The 23,417-nt window shown below is 39.3% G+C and overlaps 1 protein-coding gene across 5 annotated transcripts in view; it reads left to right on the top strand.

Annotated features, from left to right (window-relative positions):
- The window catches only part of PPP2R2B (protein phosphatase 2 regulatory subunit Bbeta), a 366,511-nt gene that overhangs the window by 160,342 nt on the left and 182,752 nt on the right, over nucleotides 1-23,417 (top strand). The gene's annotated exons all lie outside the window — the stretch shown is intronic.

Below are 23,417 nucleotides of genomic sequence, written 5' to 3' on the forward strand. Positions count from 1 at the left end.
AGGGGCATGTACACAACTCAGGGGACTCAGTCTATCCTCTAGGCCAGTGGTTCTCAACCTTCCTAATGTCGCGACCCTTTAATACAGTTCCTCATGTTGTGGTGACCCCCCAACCATAAAATTATTTTCGTTGCTACTTCATAACTGTAATTTTGCTACTGTTATGAATCGTAATGTAAATATCTGATATGCAGGATGTATTTTCATTGTTATAAATTGAACATAATTAAAGCATAGTGATTAATCACAAAAACAATATGTAATTATGTGTTTTCTGATGGTCTGAGGCGACCCCTGTGAAAGGGTCGTTCGACCCCCAAAGGGGTCGCAACCCACAGGTTGAGAACCGCTGTAAAGGACCAGGAGAGAGAGATTAGGCTAGACGAGAGCAGACCCTGCTTTGTGGATGCTAGAGAATAGAATAGATCAGTGGACCAGATAGATATACTAGTATTAACTCCTTCAACAAAGAAAAAGGTTTGGGGGTCAGGAGGTGAAGAAGGAGACCATATGAACTTCTTATTTTGTGTACAATGAAGAATGAAGGGTCTTACCACATGGGGAATTTTGAATTAGAAAGCAGGTATAGAAATCTCTATGCAATAACTTCTAACCTGTACAAAATGTTCAGACGTCTTTTCAACATAACCCTTAAGCAGTCCCACCTGACTTGGAAGATGCACCACGAAGAGTTCTGCTAGCTGTTAACAAATCAGTTCTTGAACCTGTGTGGTGAGCTACTTAGCTTTACAGCCTTTACCTGTGGCTGTATTGAGGCGCCCTGGAAAATAAAATGTAATACAATAGAACTACATAGTTTTATTGGAGAAAAAGAATCATCAGAGATTCTCCCTTGAGGTGGAGTTTGTAACAGAGGTAGCTAAGAACTTGGAGAGTGATCAAAGAGGAAGACATTCAAAACGAAGAGTTCCCTTTAAAAAGGAATTGGGAAGAAAATATTTACCATAGGGAAATGAAACTAAATAGGTGGTCGGAGACTTTGAAGTAGAATAAAACAAAGATCAGATGCATATATTCATGTAAATGTATATGCATACATGTTTATGTATATTCTCCGTCAGCCTGTGGCCATAGATGTGTCAGGCATTGGTGTCTGAGGAAACTGTGCAACCCTTAGCTTTTACACATCTATAGATTCCATACAGGTTATAGTCTTAACGTGCTTTTTTACATAAGATTATAAGAGGAGCAGGGTTTGCTTTTAATTATACCTGAGGTGTTTGTAATGTAAAGTAGAGTTCAGCTCTTTCCTTGCTATGGAAAATTTATTTTTCTTTCTGACCTATTTTTAAAAAGGATTTACATCTGTTGTAATTCCAAGGTACCTTTCTTTCATTCTTTTCAATCAAGTAACCTTTTTAATGCATCCTGAGGTGATATTGATTGGAGGTCTGAGTTTTCTTTGGTTTGCCCTCAGCAATGCTACTTTAATGGGAGGAGACGCGATAGACTTTGGATGAATTTCCCTGGAGTTTCCAACTTGTATGCCCTCTTTACCTCCTCCAAGAGGGAGGGCTAAGGGAAGGACTGAAGGGTTTGTTACTTTGTTGTGTTATTCTGGTCTGTCATGTCTGGCTCAAATTTTTTCAAAAGCTGCAAGTGAGAGATAGTTCAGATCAGAATTTTAAGAGCCTGTTGTGAGAAAGAATGCCAAGGACGAATATCTGCTTTTCACTGTGCGTCATCAAGTGCACATGTTTTTGAAAAATCCTTTTGAAGTACGAAGAAGGTGTCCTTTTCAAAATGCTAAGGGGTTAGTAACTGTGTAAGCAGTGTACATAGCTTCGTGAATAAGTGTGAGGTCTAAAATGAATGAGCGTGTACGTTAACATTATGTGTCACTTCAAGGCATTATTTCCACATGTTACTTTCTTCAGGAATGGAATTCATTGGAATTTGGTTAACATTGCCTTGAGTTTTCAACATGAGATTAAGATTATTTAATAGCACTATGAAGTATGAAGTCATGTATGACTATCTCTGATTTCCCTAAGTGCTCCAGTGAGAAATAATACTTTCATACGTGGCCGCAGATTGGTATGAAAGGAGCCTGTCATCCATCCTTTTATTTATTAAAGTATTTACTGAGCACTCACTATGTGCCCGGTGCTGTACTCTGCACTGGGGATGCAAAGGTGTAGAACATAGACCTGGTCCTTTCAGTAAGAAACTCATGGCCCGTTGTGGGGGACACAGACAGAACAACAGGCTATTATAATGAAGTGTGAGAAGTTCTGTGATGGGGAAAGTACAAGAGACTGTGAAATGATCTAAGAGGCTCAGAGGAGGCTCATGAAGGAGATGGCTAAGCCGAGACCTGGATGAACAGGAGGATGCAGGTCAATGATAAAGAAAAGAAACATGTGCCAGGCAGGGAGAATGGTACAGTCCACAGGTAATGACAGTCCTACCTGAGTTAGTAGTTAGGTGACTTCAGGAAAAAGTCTATCTTGAAAATTTGGTTTTCTTATCTTCCTGTAGGGGATAGTGGGTAGTGATAATGGTGGTGGCATAGATGGTGGGTGGTGGTGGTGGAGGAGGAGGAGGAGGAGGAAAAGAGATAAATATAGCAGTTCATATTTAATGCATACTTATTATGTGCCATGTTTAAGTATACTAAGCACTTTCCATGCATTCATTACTATGAGAGTTGCACGGTAATCTTATGAGGTAGCTACCATTATTATCTCTGTTTTACAGATGTAGAAAGCTTAAGTGGCTTGTTCAAAGCCAACCTGCTAATAAGTGGAAAAGCCAGGATTCAAAAACAGGAGTTGAGTCTAGAGCAGTGGTTCTCAACCTATGAGTCACGCGACCCCTTTGGCAGTCAAATGACCCTTTCACAGGGGTCGCCTAAGACCATCCTGCATATCAGATATTTACATTATGATTCATAACAGTAGCAACTTTACAGTTAAGAAGTAGCAACGAAAATAATTTTTTTTTAAATATATTTTATTGATTTTTTACAGAGAGGAAGGGAGAAAGATAGAGAGTTAGAAACATCGATGAGAGAGAAACATCGATCAGCTGCCTCCTGCACATCCCCTACTGGTACATGCCCTTGACCGGAATCGAACCTGGGACCTTTCAGTCCACAGGCCAACGCTCTATCCACCGAGCCAAACCGGTTTCGGACGAAAATAATTTTATGGTTGGGTCACAACATGAGGAACTGTATTTAAAGGGCCAGAAGGTTGAGAACCACTGCTCTAGAGCCTGCATTTCCATCATTACTATGCTCTGAATAATCTAACTTTTTCATAGGGCTGATTCAAAGGTGAGCAATCTCACCTGCAAGAGCCTTTGAAACTGCATGGAACTCTGTACTGTCATTGTGCGCATTGAGCTGAGGCATGAGTCGTGCTCAGTAGCAAGCCTGGAACAAAAGTAAAAATGGTTTCAGCCATCTATGGGCTACCAGTACTTGCCTTGTTACCAACTCCTCAACTTCTGTGGCCTCCGCACATTAGAAGTCAAAAGTGACATTCCTGGGGACATTTTTTGAAGCAACAGAATATTAGATGTCATGAACTATGGATTTGCTCCCAAATGGCAATTGCTGTGTTAGAAAGTCCTCTGACATTTCTGAGATTGTTCATCTCTGTTGAACATTCCCTGACTGCTTAGCACAGAACAAAAGGGAGGCTTGGCAAGTATCCCTTTTCCCTCGCAAGAATCTTGGCTTCTAACATGGATAATACAAAGCCTCAGATGGACTTAAAATTCTGGACTATCCAATTGACCTGTACATATCTATAATCTCTATCCTGTCTCCATTTTTTTTTTTTTTTTTTTACCAAATAGACTCTGTTCCTGTCACCTCGCTGTTTCTGACAGTCCCCAGCATGCTCCTTGCATTTATTGGCCCACTAATCAGCCAGTGTGTTGTGAATTTAGGTCTGCCTTTGCTAGTATCACACAAGCAGGTCCGTATTGATGGCCAGCGCATTAACACCATTGGGAATAATTGAGACAGTTGGGAGAGGCGGTTGCATACTCTTTGTGCACAAAAAGCATGATTCCACCACAAAGGGAATGGCAGTTGGACAATAGGGAGATCTGCAAACCAAATTAATGGATTCTTTTGCATCATAATTCAGTTCTGGAGCCTAATTGTTAGTTTAAGCCCCACTTGAGACCTGATTAGGTGTGGGGTGGAGGGGGACTCTCATTGGAGGCTGGATTTGAGCTAGTGTGAAAGGCAGGACTGTGTACTTCAGATATACTAGTGAAATGCAAACAGTTTCATGTAATAATGGTCACTAATGACCTGTAATCAAACTATGATTTGTTAGGTTAAAAACAAAGATGTAATTGGTTTATTTGCTCAGGAGCATAAATGGAAGAATTTATCAATCTGCTGATTGTTCCATTGGAAACTGGAGACTGTAGGCTGCAATATTCGTCTTGAGCTGTGACATCTTGGGGGCTGTCATCAGTTGCTGAGATTCTCCCAGCTTGTCCACTAACCTGTCATAAGTGCGGTCTTCAGCAAAAGGGGACCAAGAGGATATTGGTGCCCTTTCTCTCTGGCTTTTCCTCTTGATAAGCAAGCCACTGCAATTTTAATTTTTCTTCTTCCACTCTACTCTGGTCTTATGCTTCAACTGGCTAATATTCTCGAAGTATCACCATTCAGTCAGCAAATAGGTAACATAATTATTGAGGGCCAGTTATGCTCCAAACTCTCTCCTAGGCCTTAAGGTTCATAAGGGTTATCAAGCAAGGCTTGATTCAGTCTTTGCAAAATTTACACGCTCACAATCAATGTTTTTAAGATGTTTTCTCCCACTAACTGCTCCTTGTATTACTTATCACAAAAACCAAGTGAACAACCTCTTGGCATGGCATGGCCGATGCGGCTCAGTGGTTGAGTACTGACCTATATGAATGAGGAAGTCATGGTGCGATTTCTGATCAGGTCACATGCCCGGGTTGCAAGCTCGATCACGAGTAGAGGGTATGCAGGAGGCAGCCATCAATGATTCTCTCTCATCATTGATGTTTCTGTCTCTCCCTCTCTCTTCCTCTCTGAAATATATATATATATATATATATATATATATATATATACATACATTTAAAAATCCCTTAGCATGAAACAGATACTCTCCTGAGATATGCATCTTAGAGAACAAGGCACTTTGATCCTTCGGGGTACATCAGAATTGGCAGTAGAGATTTTGAGAGATTATTGTGACTTTTGGGGAAGGATATACCTGTGTTTTGCCTGGTCTTTCATTTAATTTGAGGGAGTAGATACATTTAAATCCTTATGAGGGACCATGACATTAGAACATAAAATCCTTTAATCCTTCATCAAATGAAAATGCTGTGATCTATTTGATACCACGGAGCGATGATGCTACGGGTTATCCTGGTGGGGCATTTGGATCACTTAAGCTAAAGCTGAAACAATGAGCATGATCTCACTCACATAGAACAGGACTTCTTTCCTTCTCAGCACTAATCACACACTTCTGAAATGCACTAATCTGAAATGCCTATTAATCAGTGTTGGCTTTTTCTTCCACTTGAGGGTAAGTGCCTTGTGTCTCTTGGTCAGCATGTGTCCCAGGTCTAACAGTGCCTGGCATGCAATAAATATGCTCAGTAATATTTGTTGAATGAAATGCAGGCACACTGATGAGAGCTTGAAAACCAATAGTAGCATTTGGGATTATTGTGAAATAAAGCAAAATTACTTGATAACAGTGATCTTAAGGATTAGGTCTAGTAGATGGTCAGCACCTCTGAGTAGGTTTTTTTTCATGTCCCCTTCCATGTAATATCTATTTCTATGCATTAATAGCCCATATGACAAAAGGGATCTCCTGGTTCTTTGGAAACTACTAATGCCTAGCAGTGATCTTTCTTCTACTTATCACAAGGGTGACCAATCAAATTTCTGGTGTGAAATGACATATTCTTCTGAATCCAAAGAAGTTTAATGTTCAGGAAAACCTTGACAATAGTGTGGGTAAATGGTGCAGTAATTTTGCATTCATTTATTCAATAGAAATATATTGGGCACTTCTTGTGTGCCAGGCATGGGGTTAGGTGCCAGGAATATAGAGTAACCAAGCCCTCGGGGAAAATACATTCGTCAAAGAATAATAAAGGTAAATTTACAATTGTGGCTGTGACAAGCACTGTGGAGGAAGAATTTGTGGTGACTTGGGCGTGTGTGAGAGGATTGGACCTGAAAAGCTTCCCTGGTGAAGGGGTGACTGGGCTAAATCAGGAAGTCGTGGGAGAAGGTGATGGAAGGCTGACCCAGGCAGAGAGAACTGTGTGTACAGAGCCCTATAGTATTAGCAGGAGAGAGAGACTGTGTGTTCAGAGGAGTAAAAGGTGGCCATTGTGACTTGAGTTCCCACAGGATGGGCATTCGACAAAAGCCACACCTTGCAGAGCCTTGAGGATATATGAGGCCTTTATTGCTTTGTATCTGAGGAGTGAAGGGAAACTGTTAAAATGTTTAAACATGAGGGCAAAATGAAGAGCAGCGACCAAATTTGTTTCCAAAAATGATCGGCCTGGCTACAGTGTGAAGAACAGACTGGAAGTGATTCAGAATAGATTGAAGGAGACAAGTGGTTTATTCATAGGAAACTGACACAGAGCCGACATAACATATGCCCATGTGAGGCAGTCCCCAGATAAAGCACGTACCCCTGCAAGAGATTCAAGATGAGTTCCTCCATGGTATAATAGAGACCTCTTCAAATGTCCTCCGTGTCATGCACACACACTTACCCAGACATAAATTAGCATCGTTAATGCAGAGTGTCACGTTCCAGCCCGGTCCCCCTTCCAGCCAGTGTGTCACTTCAGCACCTTCTCCTTTGTGCTTTCCCCTTTGCCTTCAAAGGCTGCTCTCGGGTCTCATTTTCCTCCCCAGAAGTGTGCGATTGGTTTTTCTGCCACGTGATTAGAGTGATCCCCCACTTAGAGTCTAATCGGCCATGGATGGCTTGGTGCCTGTGCGTCAAGAACTTGGAAAATATATTAAGACATCGTCCAGGGTGGAAGCTCTGTTTTGACAATGATTATGCCTATTATCTATTTTAATAAATGTAAATTGCTGCGGAGAAACAAGCCATTTGATGCCACTTGAATCCTTTTCAGGGAAGCCTGAATCCTTCCTGCGTGGCTTAGATGTATTACTGTCATTTTCCCTTTACAGAGTTGAATCAACACACTTAAATCAGACCTTTGTGAAGGCATCCTCTTGCGCGGTTGCCCGCATAAACTGTTGGGATTTTAGTCTTTGAGATCCATGTTTGGTAACATTTGCACGTTTTTCTGTAGTCCCTTCCAGAATTAAAATTATTGGGAAAACTCAACGGTAAGCCAACATGTGCATTTTATATGCCAAGCACTAACCTTGGGATACAGCAGTGAATAAGGCAGTAATGCTACCTTTTTAGAAGTTTACAGTCATATCTTGCTATTTGAGTGGGAAATTTAAAATACAAGTATTTAAACTTCGGGGGGGGGGGGGCAGGGAGGAGTGATGTGGGACTCAGGAGTCCTCATGATGCCCTTTGGAAATCTGATGAAAGCTGAGGCTCCTTTCCACAGGGGAAAAATACTAAAAAAGCCATAATCATACAAAGCCATATAGTTTCAGAGAGATCATTAGTTCCTGTGAAGTTCATCCCTCAGTGGCTGATCAAGCATTTCTAATCAAAAGTTAAGGTGAACAGATATGCAGAACATAACTGAGGCGTGCATATGCAGTGCTTTAAAGAGAGGGTGTTGTATTCCCTGCCAAGGAAGGAGTGTGGTGTTCTGGCTTCAGAATGATGTGGGTAGAGGATACGGATGAAGCCCTGTCTCAGAGGGCTTGCTTCTGAAGCTTGTCCAGTCCAAATAGGTTTAGAATTTTAAAAGCTTTCTCACGTCAAACCTCTTTAGTACTAGTCTGATCTGATGCCATTCCTGGCTAGTAGGAGGGGCAGCTCCAGCTGTCTGGGTTGTGATTACCTCTTGCCCATAGGGAAGTTTGGGGGATTTTCATAATTAAGAAAATGCAAAAAAAAAATGCATTTAACTTGGGCTTCTTCTTCTTTCCCCTTCCTTTTTTCCTTCCTTTTTTCATTCCTTCCTTCCTTCCTTCCTTCCTTCCTTCTTTCCTTCTTTCCTTCTTTCCTTCCTTCTTTCTTTTCTCCCTCCCTCTCTGCTTCCCTCCCTCTCTGCTTCCCTCCCTCCCTTCCTCCTTTTTCCTCTCTCTCCCTTCCTTCCTTCTAGCAGTCAGTTGGACTGAACAGCTCCTTTAAAAATGCTACAGTGAAATCTAAACCAATTATTTTTACCCAGGAGTAGTTAATGCTGCCTTTTGGGTGAGATGGAACCCAGGTAGAACTGGTACCACTGAATAATTAAGGAGTTGAGAGAGGCTTATATGCATTCAGAAAGTTCAGGCATCACTGAAGCTGGCTTCTGCTTTGAGTTTGGGTGCATTTGACCTTTATGTGTAAGGAGAAAAAATGACCTTGAATCTCTAACCTTCAGAAGTCTCATCTCAAATCACTTTCCCCCAAAAAAGTTGCCTTGACAATGTCATCTCTTCTGAATGCTTGTGTTAGAGACTTTAGTTCATAGTTTAATGCTTGTACAGTAGCATGTTGAACACTATTATTTAATGCATGTCCATCTTGTTTCTTCTCCTAGTTGTGACCTCCCTGAGAACAGACATTACATGTCCCCCACTAGAGTTAGCTCCATCAATCTGGTCAGGGACACATTTTTTTATTGCTAATCCCATCACAATGTCTCACACATTACAGGCAATCCATAGATAATTTTAAATAAGCAGTTCTAATATTTCAGAATCATTTATAGCTCTGCTTGTTATGCTTACATATACCATACCTGCTGGTAATTGACAAGAAAACCAATTTGTTTTTGTTTTGCATAAAACCAAGTTGGAGTCCAAGTAGGACTATTTGAAGTGGCAGTCTCTGAGGCTGTGTCTCAGTATCTGGTTGTCAGAGTTGATGGAACCCCAAAACTTGGGGTACTTGGAAAGTGTCTAGATTTATGGAACTGTCTGTTGGCTTTATTTTTAGTTGTGTACTGGGGCTGTACTTTAAACCACAAGTTAACTCAAAGCAAAGATTAATTTGGTTACTCTGAAGACAAAAGAAACTGTTTGTCAAGCAATGACTATGGGCTAGGCACTGAGTGTTATAATTTTACATTAACTAATTTAATTATCATAAGAGCCCTGAAAATAGTAATGTATATTCTTCCTTTACATATAAAAACAGGTTCAGAGAGGTAACTAACCTTAAACTCTGTGAAGGCAAAGTGCCTGGCACTGAGGAGTCATTCAATTAACTATTTGTTGAATTAAGTTTATCCCAAGTGGACTCAATCAGACAACAGTTGATCAAGGCTAAGTTTGAACCTGAAGCCATTGGTACTTGAAACCCATTCTCTTTCCACCACCGCCTCTCCTCTAAATAGAAATTGATGTAAAGAAAAAAAAAGCACCAACATTCTTAGCTTTTCATTTTAGCTCTTTGCTCTTTCAGCGCAAGCTACACAAGACTCAAGTTTTCAACATCTGGCCCCAAACATCATTTTCCTCTGTCTGTGCTCTTTGCCCAGAGATGATGCTAAAGATAAACTTGACTTCCTGGCAACAGCTCAGAACAATTGTGTTAGAACACGCTCTTCCTGGTACCCTAAGAAAGCAAAAATAAACATTTGGAAAGAAGGGTGAATAAAGTTGCAGAAATGGTGACACTATTTGCATTTTATTCTCTTTCTCCTTCCACCCCCATCTCCCCACTGGGGTGGGAGGTTAGTGGCTGTCCAAACACAGCAAAAAAAACTCTGCAAGTCAGAACTTTATCATGTTTTATCATTGTGGTTTGCTGACTTTTAAAAAATTAAAATATAGTTGGCATACAATATTATATTACTTTCAGGTGTACAACATGATTCAGCATTTATTTACCTTACGATGTGATCACTAAGTCCAGTACAAACAAAATAAAACAAAACAAAAACAGACTCATAGAAGCAGAGAACAAACTGATGCAGACTTGTTTTTAATGGAGTCTGGCTCTCCAAATTACTCATGACCATTTAGCATCGTCAGCAGATTTAAGAAGTCTTTTCCCTAAGCTATAGTAAAAATGAGACAGTATTCCGTTTTATAGGGACAAGCTCTAGTTTTTATCCTTACCTCCCAGCTGACACAAATATATGATTTTTAATTTTTCTTTTAGAAATTGCATCTACATTTTAGGGCTCAATTTGAACCTATACTTTTTGGGGGAGTACTGCAAAAGTAATGTTTGCTTTTCTGCCTCCCTTTCTGTCATCAAAGAGATGAGGCCATACTGGTACTCTCTCTGAGGAAGAGTGTTGTGTAGAGCAAAATTAGAGTCAGCTCCTAATTGGAGCTCAGAGGGAGGAAAACTGGAGATCAGTATGTGGAATAATCTTTCGGTGTTCGGTCTCAGGAGAAGGTCTTTTCACAGGGAGGATGGATACCCATTTTTCAGAAATGTTGAAGAGGGTAGGTGAAGAAGATTGGGCTCAACCTCAAAGGCCTCTTCTGAGAGTTTTTATGATTCTCAGGTCCCAAAATGTGCTTTGCCTGTATAAACTAGTAATCTGCTTTTGTTTCTTATTTCGATTAAACTATATAAGGAGAGACAGAATGGGGGTCCAAGGGAAGATGTATGATGAATTAAGATTTGTTAAACAATGTACAATCATAAATATGTGAATGTATAACACACATGTGCCCGCGCGCGCGCACACACACACACACACACACACATATATATGGATGGGGGATGGGGCAGAGGGCAGACTCTTCACATATCCTGAGTCCTGTTCCCACACTCACCTTAACTCTATGCAGTGGCTCACCCTTGGGTCTAACCTACCCTGATCCCTCCCTCTTTATTCTCTCCCTCCTGTTCTGCCTGCACCTCCCCCTGCCCCCTCCCTTCTTTCTGGCTCTAGGATCTTGAGAAATCACTACTCTGTGCCTTAGCTCCTTCTCCTATAAAACAAATGTTAGTTGCTCCTTGCAATTTCATTGTGTTAGAGAGGAATATATGCAAAACACCAACACGGGGTCGGCAAGCGGTGGGTGGCTATTTTTATTTTTCTTGCATGTATTTATTCAAAAGAAAAAGACTGTGACATCAAGATGGGTGTATGCTAGGCTCACTTTTTAGGGACATGAACACAGAACCTTCTCATCAGGGGCTCATAAAACACTGAGAAAGACATTCTCTGACTGCAGGGTGGCACATGTCCTGGTGAGCAAACATACCCCAGAAATCAGCTCAAAATCCAGACCCCTCATAAATCAACTCCTCACATACTATTTTCCTAGAAGCAATTGTTTGCTTCTTTGAACTTCCTAGAAATATGCAATCCAATAAGGTCACCACACAAGTGGCAGTTGTGGACTTGAAATGTGGCTAATTCACTCTAGATGTGCTTAAGTGTAAAATACACACCAAATTTCAAAGACTTGACAAAAAATGTAAAATAGGTTTTAATATTGATTACATGTAAAATTATATTTTGGATACATTGGGTTAAATAAAATGTAAAATAATGAAAAGATAAAATTAATAAAAGGTAATATTAACCTTGTCTTTTAAAATTTTTTAATGTGGCTATGAGAAAATTTTAAATTATATATGTAGCTCACATTTTATTTCTACTGGACAGTGCTGTCCTTGAACTTCCCCGAGCCATTGCATAGCCACATCATTTTCCTCTCCCTTCTGCCATATGACTCTCTAACATATTATATTTGTCATATGGATTATATTTGCTGCTAAGTTATAAACTTCTCCAGGACACTATTTACCATTATTATTGATGCTATTTGTTGTCATGCACATCACACCAAGTCCTCAACACATATTTGTTGGATAGTTGGATGAGTAGGAGGATAGATATATGGATGGATGGATGGATAGATGAGTAGATGGAGTGAATGGATAGGAGCTATATTCTGAGGCCTTGTGAACTTCAGAAGAACATGATCTGCTAATGTCTTTGAGGTAGAAGGCAAGGGCAATGACTACAAATTGTCAAAAAGTCCATTTCACCAATCCCATGAGAGAGGCTAATGAGTATGTCATACACCTGTGTCTGAAGCTTTCTCTGTGACCTATGGCAATGACTTATCTCTACAAGGAATAGTTCTTGGAGTTGCACAAATGTTTTTATTTTTGCAAATGACAGAGATATGACTGTCACTCGTTAGGCAAAGTAAGAATCTAGAAATGGCCAAAACCGGTTTGGCTCAGTGGATAGAGCATCGGCCTTCGGACTGAAAGGTCCCAGGTTTGATTCTGGTCAAGGGCATGTACCTGGGTTGCGGGCACATCCCCAGTAGGAGATGTGCAGGAGGCAGCTGATCGATGTTTCTCTCTCATCGATGTTTCTAACTCTCTATCTCTCTCCCTTCCTCTCTGTAAAAAATCAATAAAAAAATATATTAAAAAAAAAAGAATCTAGAAATGAGAGGGCAGCAGCCTCTAAAGGATTCATCTCAGGACAGCAGGCAACCAGCACTCCTAGGAGTTCAGCTTGACTTGACAAGATATGGGTGGAGTCCAGTTAGCTGGAGTTTGGGTGTCTTCTCTCATTCTGACTCAGCATCTTAAACAAAGGGCATCAGAAAATAAATGCAATCCTTGCCATGGATCCTGATCCTGTCATCATGACACAATACCTTTGTGTGAGCTACTTGCCAGCACATCACTACCACATCGTTATAGATGGGCCTTTCTTAACCGCATTAGCCAGACACATTTCCCAGAGAAGAGCCTTGAGAAGTTTGTGGTGGGCCACAGCCAAAGTACACATTGTCAGTGGTTTCACAGGAGTTCATACTTCACCTGGGTGAGGGGTATATGTGTGGGGAAGACGCAGAGGTCTCTAAGTCGTACAAACTTGAGGAAAAGGGATATGAGCAGTGGACATTCCACCCCAGGTTTAGTGTGTGCAGTTGACAGTAAACCTGCCTCGTGAGGATGGGGCCCAGGCACATCACCTGCTGACATGGGCTTGGTTTTTAGCTCATAAAGTGATAACCTGTGAACTCCGTCTCTGAAACTTCTATTTGACTTGCCCACATTTCACAATTTTCTGTAAGTTTCTTGATAGATTCTTGAAGGAACATTTTAATGTTATTTTCTCGCCAAATATATGAAAAAATAATATAATAAATTGAATTGTTTTTAGTCATTGAATTTTTTCTGCCAGAGTATAACTACAAATGGGCAAATAGATTCTTGCAAAATTTTTGAGATCACCTTTTACCCTGATTTTATTTCTAAAATCCAGTTTGTGGTCACTCATTAAAGAGTTTGACCTTTCTGAAAAATCATAAAGGTGTATGAATTTTCATATGGAAAGTGCAGTCAGTAGTACAACACCAATTAGTGGTCTGAGCCTAGATAATGAATGAAACACGAATAATAGGGATGTTAGTTGAGTTGACACACGTGAAATGTTTATAGCTAAACCAAAACAAAAATGGTTTTAAATAATTTAATTGACCAAAGGCGTGTAAAATACTAATTAAGACACTTGGCCCTTCATTCAAAGATAACTAATTCTAAATTCTTGTTTCTGCCAGTAATTAGTTATAACCTTAGTCCAATCACCCACACTAACAAAATGTCAATGTTCTCATCCGTATAAAACATGAATAATAATGGGACTTACCTCTATATAGAGTTATTATGAGAACAAAATGGATTATGTATGTAAAACACTTAAGACCTTGCACTAGTACATTGCCCTCAATAAATGTTAGCTATTTCTATTATTAGAAGACAAGTAATTTACCATGTATAACAAGTATCCTTTTAAAAATTCTGGATATCATAAATTATATTTTACCAAGGAAATCATTGGGCAATAGTTTAATGTAACCAAAAATGTAGTAAGAGCATTTCACCAGGGCTATTTTAAAGCCACATTAGCTAAAACCCTGGGATGTGTATAGAAATGGCAGTCATTTCTTAATCTTAAAGAAATGAACTGATCCATATAATGAGTCATCTCTAATTTCTCTGCAATAATATGTGAAAATAAATACAGTTCTGCACATTGAATAGTATTTGGTTCTTTGGATGTTGCCTATTGATTGTTAGGAGGCAAGGGGATCGATATTAATGCATGTTTGACGTCAGCTGTGCTGCTGCGGGGAGGAGATAGGAACAAAGAGACAGACAGACAAGATACACAGACACACACACATACAGACATTCACACAGAGCTTGTGGTCCGTCTCATTACTTCCCATTCATCCAAGCTTAATATGAAAATGCCTGGGAGAATGGAGTGACTGTTTCAACATGTCATTCCCATAGTAGGTGAGGTGTCAGGATTTCATAACTTTAGAAAGCCCTGGAGTTAGACACCTCCTTGTCACACTGAAGACAGAGTGGGAAATGCCATGTTTTTCCATTGTCAATGTTCAGACTGGCTGGGGGAATTTGGGAGGACCGTACAGACAGGTTTTATTTCAAGGTAGCCTAAGAACTTTGCTTACTTAGATCCTTGCATGTACTCTTGCCGTGATTACTGGAAGGCTTAAAGATGACAATGAAAATATTAGCTGGTTGGTAAACATTCCATGAGAAGGAAAGTAGCAAAAAAAAAATCTCTCTGCCACTTATGACTCTAGATAAAAAGCCCTTTCTAGAATGTGCTCATTCAAAGTCCTGGAAATGTTTTAAGTAGTTGGCTCTCCGATTTTAACAAAAGTATGACACTGAGAATGAGTGTGCCTCCTCTGTCTAGTTTGCAGAGAGTTGTGTGATGCATGCACCTCAATTATTCTGTGAAATGATGGCATGGTAGCAAGTCACCTGATGACCTTGGAGACAATGAATATGGAAGCCGGTATATAGAAGATGTCATTGGTCAATTATAATACATGTGTGATACAAGCAGCCTGGCTAACCAAGCTGGAATAAGAGTGAGCTAGCAGTGTTTGTTAAGGTTTAGGCACTGTGCTGGTTGCATTTAAGTGTCACTCAACCTTATTGAGTGGATATGATCATAATAGCTATTTTGCATACAGGAGTTAGCCTGTGTCAGCTAGTGTGTTAAGCATCTGACCTAAATTATCTAATTTAGTTCTCTCAGTCCTATAACGTAGATATGATTAGCTCCATTTTACAGATGAGTAAACAGAGAACTGTTGATCAGTCTCCCATCCCGTATATAACCCAGATCTTTTCTAACTTTTAGAAGTATTGTGCATGTAGTAGCAATAAAAATAATTTTTTAAAACAAGGATGACAAAAAAGAAATGTTTATGGAGTATTTCCTATACTAGGCACTGGCCTATATGTTTTTCAAAGAATATCTTATATATGCCTCACCGTTGTACTGCATTTATTTTAATAATGAGAAAATAGAGGCTTATTAATTTAAGAACTTGCCCCGTTTTATGCAACTGGTAAGATGCAGACAACGACTGTGAGATCAGTTTAGTATGACTCTAGAACCTAAACTATTAAACTAATTTGCCTATAACAAAATAGATTGTCATAATTTCAGGACTGCCATTTAAAAAAAAAGAAAAGGGAGAGCTTCCCTATAAAGTAAGGATAGTTACATAAATAAATGGAGATTCATGAGGGTAGACCTGGTTTCTTTGGGTAGTTTGAGACATCTCGGATTCCTTACCCATCTGTTTGAACCTGTCATCTTTGCCTCTTTCGTATTGGTTGGTTTTGTTGTTTTATTTTCGGGACTTTTTATATGGTATCTCTATGAAATAGGTCACGGGTGCTTAACACACCATCCCTCAGTTTGCCTGGAATTTTCTTTAAGTGTGAGAGCTGAGTTCCCATAACAGCCCCTGTGCCTTAGCTGAGGCTGTAGCCCTCACCTTTAGCTGTGCTTGGCTTCACAAGAACAGTGTGTGATTCTACTCATATTGCAGACCAAGCAGGAAGATAGGCTGATCCCTTGTCCAATTTTTAACATTGTTATACATCGTAGATAAGCATTCCCATTAAGATTTCTGTGCTAAAAAAATATAAAACCCTCATTTTGTGCAGCTCACAATGGATCCCAGCCAAAATATGTACTATAATTTAGTCAATCCATTTTGTGATGAATCACATGTTAAACATAGTTTTTCCTTATTCACCTGACAGGTGATTATAAATTTTAAAAACAAAACAAAAGGAGGATTGGTGTTTTTAAATTTTTGGCTCAAGCCTGGCCAGTGTTGCTCAGTGGTTGAGCATCAACCCATGAACCAAGAGATCGCCAGTTTGATTCCTGGTTAGGGCACATGCCCCGGTTGCAGGCTCAATACCCAGTGCAGGGTATGCAGGAGGCAGCCAATCAATGTTTCTAATCTTTCTCTCCCTACCTCTCTCTCTCTTAAATCAATAAAAAACATTTTTAAAAATCAACTACTAGAAAAAATTATTAAATAAATACATTTTAAAAAAAACTTTGGCTCAAAAGAATCCTGACATGACAATAGTGGTAGCTGTGTCACTCTGGTCTTGCAAAGTATTTTTCTTACTCTTGTTAGAATAAAGATGAACTAAGGCCTTAATCATACCAAGTCACATCACATTAAATAAGCTTTTTTTTCTCTTGTCTTCCTATAAAGGAATGTCTAATGTGTTAATCAGTTTATTTCTGGTCCCCTTTTCTCTGTGTTAGGGAAAATATGTCTAATTCAGAAGACTGTCCAGTATCAAAGTTTATTTTTCTCCTTGAGTAATTGCCAAATTGTCTTACTCCTTATTTCAGTATGAGGATTTTGTTTTACTAAATCAAGGTTGTTAACCCATCAGGATGTTTTTGTCTTTGTAACCTTTGTAAGGAGTTATTTAAAACAGACCTGAGAATTCCAAAGGAAAAAAAATCCTCAGAGACTTTGGCTTGCAATGAAACAGGATTGTCATGTTTTTAGTGTTGTCTGTTTTGTGTTGGGGGAAAAAATAGATCATCTTTTTGTCCATATAGTCACCCTCTGGCATTATCTCCATCTGGCTGTCTCTACAGCCCTGGGCCTCTTAGCTCTGACTAAGTGTGTACCAGCAGCTATTAATAGCTGAATTCTACAACAGTCTGCTGTCACAGATGGAATCTGAGCTTCTGAAGACTTGGACCTTAGAAACTCATTACAAAGAAAGCAGTCCATTCTTTGGCACTTAATGCAGTTAAGCTATCTATAAATAAGGACCATTTAAAAAGCAATACACCAGCACCTGGTTCTCATTTGTGGACATCACTTATTGATTTGGTCCTTGATACATAAGGTTCTCTTTTATGATCTGTAGGTCTGTAGTATCAATCCAAACACACTATGTAAAATTGCAAGAGAATGTCTTGTTTTAGAAAAAAGTAATACTGAGCTTGAGAGAATACCAGAAAATTCCATCACAACAAAGAAAAAGGGGGGAAAAACTAAAAAATGTGCCTCGTGGATTGTAGAATCCATGAAGATGTACATGTCTGTTCAGGAGGGTGCTGCTCCTTAACTCCCTGAACTGTGACCATTGCAGGGCCCAGGGCCCCCATCATAAAAGAAAGCATCCTGACTGTTACACACACTCTCACACACTCGCACTCACACTCATACTCCAAATATATTCCTGGAAACTCTCAATTCTTTCCCCCTAAGCATGGTAGAGACTGGTTCCTCTCAAGGAATTGTCTTAGTATTTCTATTTAACAGTATAGAAGGAAGATGGAAAAAGGAATTAAAGTCTATTTCTGGACACTCTTTCTCCATGATCCCCTTGCTTCCCCAGTATTTACCAAGAGAATTAAAGGATTTATTAAATCAGATTAACTGCTTGTGTCATCTGTTTCACACTCACTAATATCAGAAATGCAGCAAGGCCAGGATAGTGAAAACCCAATGTTGTGCATAGAATTGATTATCAATACTTGTATAAATGAAAGGGAGAGATGTCCTTTATTTTCTCATTATATTAGGATGTAGGTTCCATGAAGACAGGACCACACTGGTTTTGTTTCCTTCTCTAGCCCCAGCACCTACTACAGTAAATATCTTTGAATAAATAGATAAATATGCAGAGTTAAGGCAGCTTGCAAGTTCTTGAAAAGGATTCGTATAAATTCCTTTTTAGCTCTGTGCCCTTTCTCTTTTATTCTCGTGTCAGTTTTTATGATCCGTGCTGCCTTTTTTCATATACATATACCTGTAAACAGAATTTCCATACACAAGTCTGTGGTATTTGGAAAGTCATTCTCATGGCAAATAAAATAATTCATATAGGAACATAGTTTATACACTTGAACTAGGTTGGACATTTCCTACCAGTAACTGTTGGGGTGGAAGTGCAGGCATTCAGTGTAGTATAATGATCTCTGTCAACACAGCTATGATCTCTGATTATATACATAAGCCCCTATGACGTGCTTGGCACAAAGAACAATAGTGAATATGACAGAAAAAAAATAGTCTTGATTTTGTGAACCTAGAGAAGTCTATGAGAGAAGGGGGAGAAAGCAGAAATTCAAGTAATTTCAATAAAATGTAATAAATGCCAAATTCATTTCAAGCAGTTATTGAGCACCTACTATGAGTCAATCTCCAGTAAGGTTGAAGAAATGAGGTATACATATATTACTGGCTATGTATTATCAGTATATATTAAATAGCTATGTGAGAAAATGGAAAGATATTCCAGGACAATAGGCGGTTTGTTGAGAAATGTGGGGTAGGCAGAGTGATATGACTGTAGAGAAAAATTCTGTGAGTTGAATCATCTGTGACTATTCATGGAGGAAGGAGAATATCAAATGGATCTTTAAGAATGGAAAGGATTTAAATAGAAGGAAAAGGAATTTCACAATAAATGCAATTTTAAAATAACAGTTGCAGAGGGAAAGGAATGGGGGAGGTAGGAGAGAGTAAAGGCATAAATGGTGATGGAAGGAGACTTGACTTGGGGTGGTGAACACACAATAGAGTGTACAGATGATGTATGATAGCATTGTACACCTGGAACCTATATAATTTTATTAACCAGTCACCCCAATAAATTTGATTTAAAAAAATTTAACTTCAAAAAATAAAATAATTGCTAAAGTTGCTGAGTTTTGAGTTCTAATAGAAAACGAAACACCCTTCAATATACATCTTATCTGAATCCCTTTATGATGCAGGAAAATCACTTCTATTTGGTTTGGGGATGCTGAGTTGGTCATTTTTAAGTTGGTGAACTTGTGATTTCACTTTATTTTCCTGATTTGTTGCATCAAGTGGGACTTACCTTAGGTTAGAATTCATACACAGTACAATATATAGATGGTGTATTTCAGAATTGTACACTTGAAACCTATATAATTTTTAAAAATATTTTATTGATTTTTTTACAGAGAGAAAGGGAGAGGGATAGAGAGTTAGAAACATCGATGAGAGAGAAACATCCATCAGCTGCCTCCTGCACACCCCCTACTGTGAATGTGCCCACAACCAAGGTACATACCCTTGACCGGAATCGAACCTGGGACCCTTTAGTCCACAGGCCGACGCTCTATCCACTGAGTCAAACCGGTTAGGGCGAAACCTATATAATTTTATTAACCAATGTCACCCCCAATAAATTCAATAAAATTTTTAAAAATTCACAAGGCAAAGATTATAGTAATTGTCCTTTATCTCGCTGGTCCCCAAAGAACTTGTTTTTGTTTTGGCCTCTAACATGCTAGATAATGTGCTCTCAAGTGTACTACTCCATTAGAAGGACCCAGGGAATTCTGGCCAGTTTCTAAGTTAACCCACATCCAGAGGACCCATTCAGATATAGGAGGCTGAGGAGGTGATGATTAAGAGAATAAGCTTTGGATTCAGAATAACCTGCCTTCAAATTTTGGCTCTGCCACTCTTTGTTGACTGGAGCAGGTTATTGAATCACTCCCAAATCAGTTACTTTATCTGCAGAATGAGACTGTTCAGAATAAATTAGATAATCTGTGTATACATAGCATGCTGACTGGGGTATTGTTTCAACGAATGCCAAGAACTGAAAAGGAGATGATGATGAGCCTAGAGATAATTTAGAGTTTGGATCTTAGTTTGTGATGATTCTGTGGGTCTGAATTTTATAGTTTCCAGCTTTTTCTGCCTTCTGCCACGTTAATCTCTCCTTACATCCATAACCTTCTAAGATTCCCTGAGCATGAGATGGGTTCTTAATTATTAAAGGTCTATTCTGAATTGAAGAAGACAACAAAAACTGCATGACTGCTGTGTCAAGAATATCTTACTCCATGTGTTGTAAAAAAAAAAAAAAGAATATGGTAAATGCTTACAATTTTACAGCATGTTACAGTTTTCAAACCACTCTGAAATATACCATTGCAATTGACCCTCCCCCCAAATTGGTGACTGGGTGGTAATCACTTCTTTTTACAGATAAGAAAACTGAGGCAACAGTGAGTACCTTGATTCAACCCAAGTTACTCAGCTAATAAGTGATGGAGCCTAAGTTTGAATCCAAATATTCCAACAAGTCCATTAGTATTTCCATACTTCTCGAACTTCCAGTCTTCCTACATTACAAAGAAAAATGCGAGCAAGTACAAATTGATATACCTCAGTGTGGTTAAAAATATCTGAAAGTACAACGAGTAAAATGAGAGACTTTATGGAGATAGCATAATTAAAGCAAGCTTTCTAGGATACCAGAATATTAGGAAATCCTATGTGGGGGTAATTTCTGAATGTGTGTGTGTCTCCTGAACCAAAGGGGAAAAGAGCTGCTTTTCCAGCACCATGGACAGCTCAGCAGCTAAAGGGTTGTTCCATGGACAGCATGAACAAAGTCCTGTCTATTTGATAGCATCAGCTCTGTGAAGCCCAGGGGACCTGACCTGACCTTGTAATGCTCACTCGTAGAGGAACGTAAATTTAAAATGGCATTGGAGTTGCATTAAATGCTTATTCAGGAGGTTTCATTAGTGTCAATAAGTATGACACATTCGAAATTATTGATTTTTTTATTTTTCTCAATTTAGAACTGGGAGAGGCCCAATTAATTACTGCAAAGTGCCTTTACACCGCTTTCTCTCTATCTCTGTTAAAGCCCGTTTCAATAATTACCACAGTTGAGTTTCATTAATCTAGTTGCTCTAGTGCACAATCCTCCTCCCCCAGTGCTTTTTCCCAAACTCAGCTATTCGATATATGGCTACCCCTCCTCTGTGATGATAAGGACCAAATGGAAATCCATAGATTCTAACTAATCCTGTAGCTATTGAAGAAGGGGCCCTAGGGAGACGAAAAGCTGACTCATAAATTGGAGAGAGTAGAACACTGCTGTTGTACAAGCTATATCTTCCCTCATTGGCCTTAAGACCAGAAAGGTATCATGAGGAACATAAACTGAGGCAGCTTGAGTTCTGGGCACCATTCCTACAGTCATTTTTTCATGCAATGGATCTCTGATTTTTAGTGCTGGGGTGGGAGAATGAGACTAACTCTATGGTCTAAGCTTTTGTAATAGATTTAACCTCACATTCCGTAAGGTTTTTTTTTTATCATCAGTAAATTATGCTGTTATCAGATTTTACATAATTACATATATTCAATCCAAACCCTGCTTTCTGTAACTCCCTGTGGCATCAGATAAAGGGGAATCTGTGGCTCAGCTGTTTTAAAATGAGAAAGAGGAAAAATGAATTCATTGGGAGAGAGCTTGGAGTTTGTGCCTGGATTTACTTGACAGGACCATCAACCACTAGAGAGCCAGGCAGGAAATGGGTTCCCAGCCCTAATTCAGATGGCATTATAGCATAAGTTTGACTGAATTTTTCCAATTTTACTTTCTACAATTAACCGGAAATGAGGCAGTAGAGACGACTATTCTACTGGGTTTTAGAGTCACTCTGCTAGATTACAGGTGGGCTGCTGGATGCTGTTATTGCTTCACATGATTAGGCAGAAAATTCAGGAGGATGGGGAGTAAACCTATCTCAACCTTCAGCTTGAAAAGAATGTGTATGCAGCATGGCTAATTGAATTCATTTCCAGGATTTTTAACTTTCAAGGATATTAGGCACTGTGATATTAGAAACAAGATTTCTAGATTATTTTAAAGTTAATCCTGAAAATTAAACTACTTTAAAGATTCCTTCTTCTTCTCCTCTTCCTCACCTTTTACTCTTTGTGTATATATCCTCTAAGTTAACTCTCTGACAACAGAGAGAGAGAGAGTCCACCATGCGCAGTGATGTGCCGGCTGTAAGATAAAATCTCCGGATTGAAACCAGAACGGAGGGCTGAGCTCCAAGTTGGAGAAGAAGCATGTGTGACCTCTTGGTTCAAGTGGAGGGAGTGTCTCCAGATAGTCTCCTTTGCCAAAAGACTCAGCTTTCCTTGGAGATAAATAGAAACAACTCCTTTGTTCTCAAAGATAGATGAATGGTGTTTAGTATTGTCTCACTTCTTCCTATGAGTTCTAATTTTGGGGGCTGTATTGCTTTTCGTTTCTAGGATGTTCTATCAGTCTAGGTTGCAAATGAATAGGATTTCTGTGGGTGTTTTACTGGTGATGAAAGAAGCTTATTCATGCATCCTTTTAGCAAATGTTTTCTGAATGTCTACCAGGCACTGTTCTAAGTGCTAGAGATAGACCATTGAGCAAAATCACCAAATTCTCTCTCTGTTCTCATAGACATTATATTCTCATGGGAAGAAGGATAAAAATAAATAAGAAATTTACTATGGAGATATTAGAGCAAGTTCAAGATAGAATAGAGAATACAGGCAGTGGGGAGTCCACATTAAGTAGAATAGACAGGGAAGGGCTTGACACCAAGACCTAAATAACAGAATGGCACTAAGATGGGGGAAATCTAGGGAATGAGGACTCTCAGAGAAGAATCAGCTCATGTAAAGGCCCGGAGTCAGTAATGTGCTTGGAGTATAAGGGGCAGAAGGCCAGTGAGACCTGAGCGTAATGAATAAAAAGAAAGAGTGACAAGGGATGTAGGCAGGATACAGACCACGTAGAGGCTTAGAAGCTGTGACAAGGAGAGTGATTTTATTCTGAGGCAGTATAAAGTTATTGGAGGGCTGAGAAGCAGGGAACGACATAATCTGATTTATGCTTTCCGAAAGATCTCGCTTTCAAATTTGTGTTCTCTTCTGCAAGGCTTTAAATTGGGGAACCTGACCTGTTCTGGCATTTTACTGACCTGTGATTTTACAAACTTCTCTTCTTGTAAAATAAGCATGTTTTAAACAGTACCCAGCACAGTGCACATGATTGGACAGCCATATCATTTTTGGATGGACTCATTTTCTAAAATGTGAAACCAAGTTTTACATGTCATGTAACATTTAAAGGCCAAGCTTTAGTCTGACC

This window comes from Myotis yumanensis, unplaced genomic scaffold (assembly GCF_028538775.1).
Source record: "Myotis yumanensis isolate MYYU_CA2020_CCGP unplaced genomic scaffold, mMyoYum1.0.hap1 SCAF_5, whole genome shotgun sequence".
NCBI lineage: Eukaryota > Metazoa > Chordata > Mammalia > Chiroptera > Vespertilionidae > Myotis > Myotis yumanensis.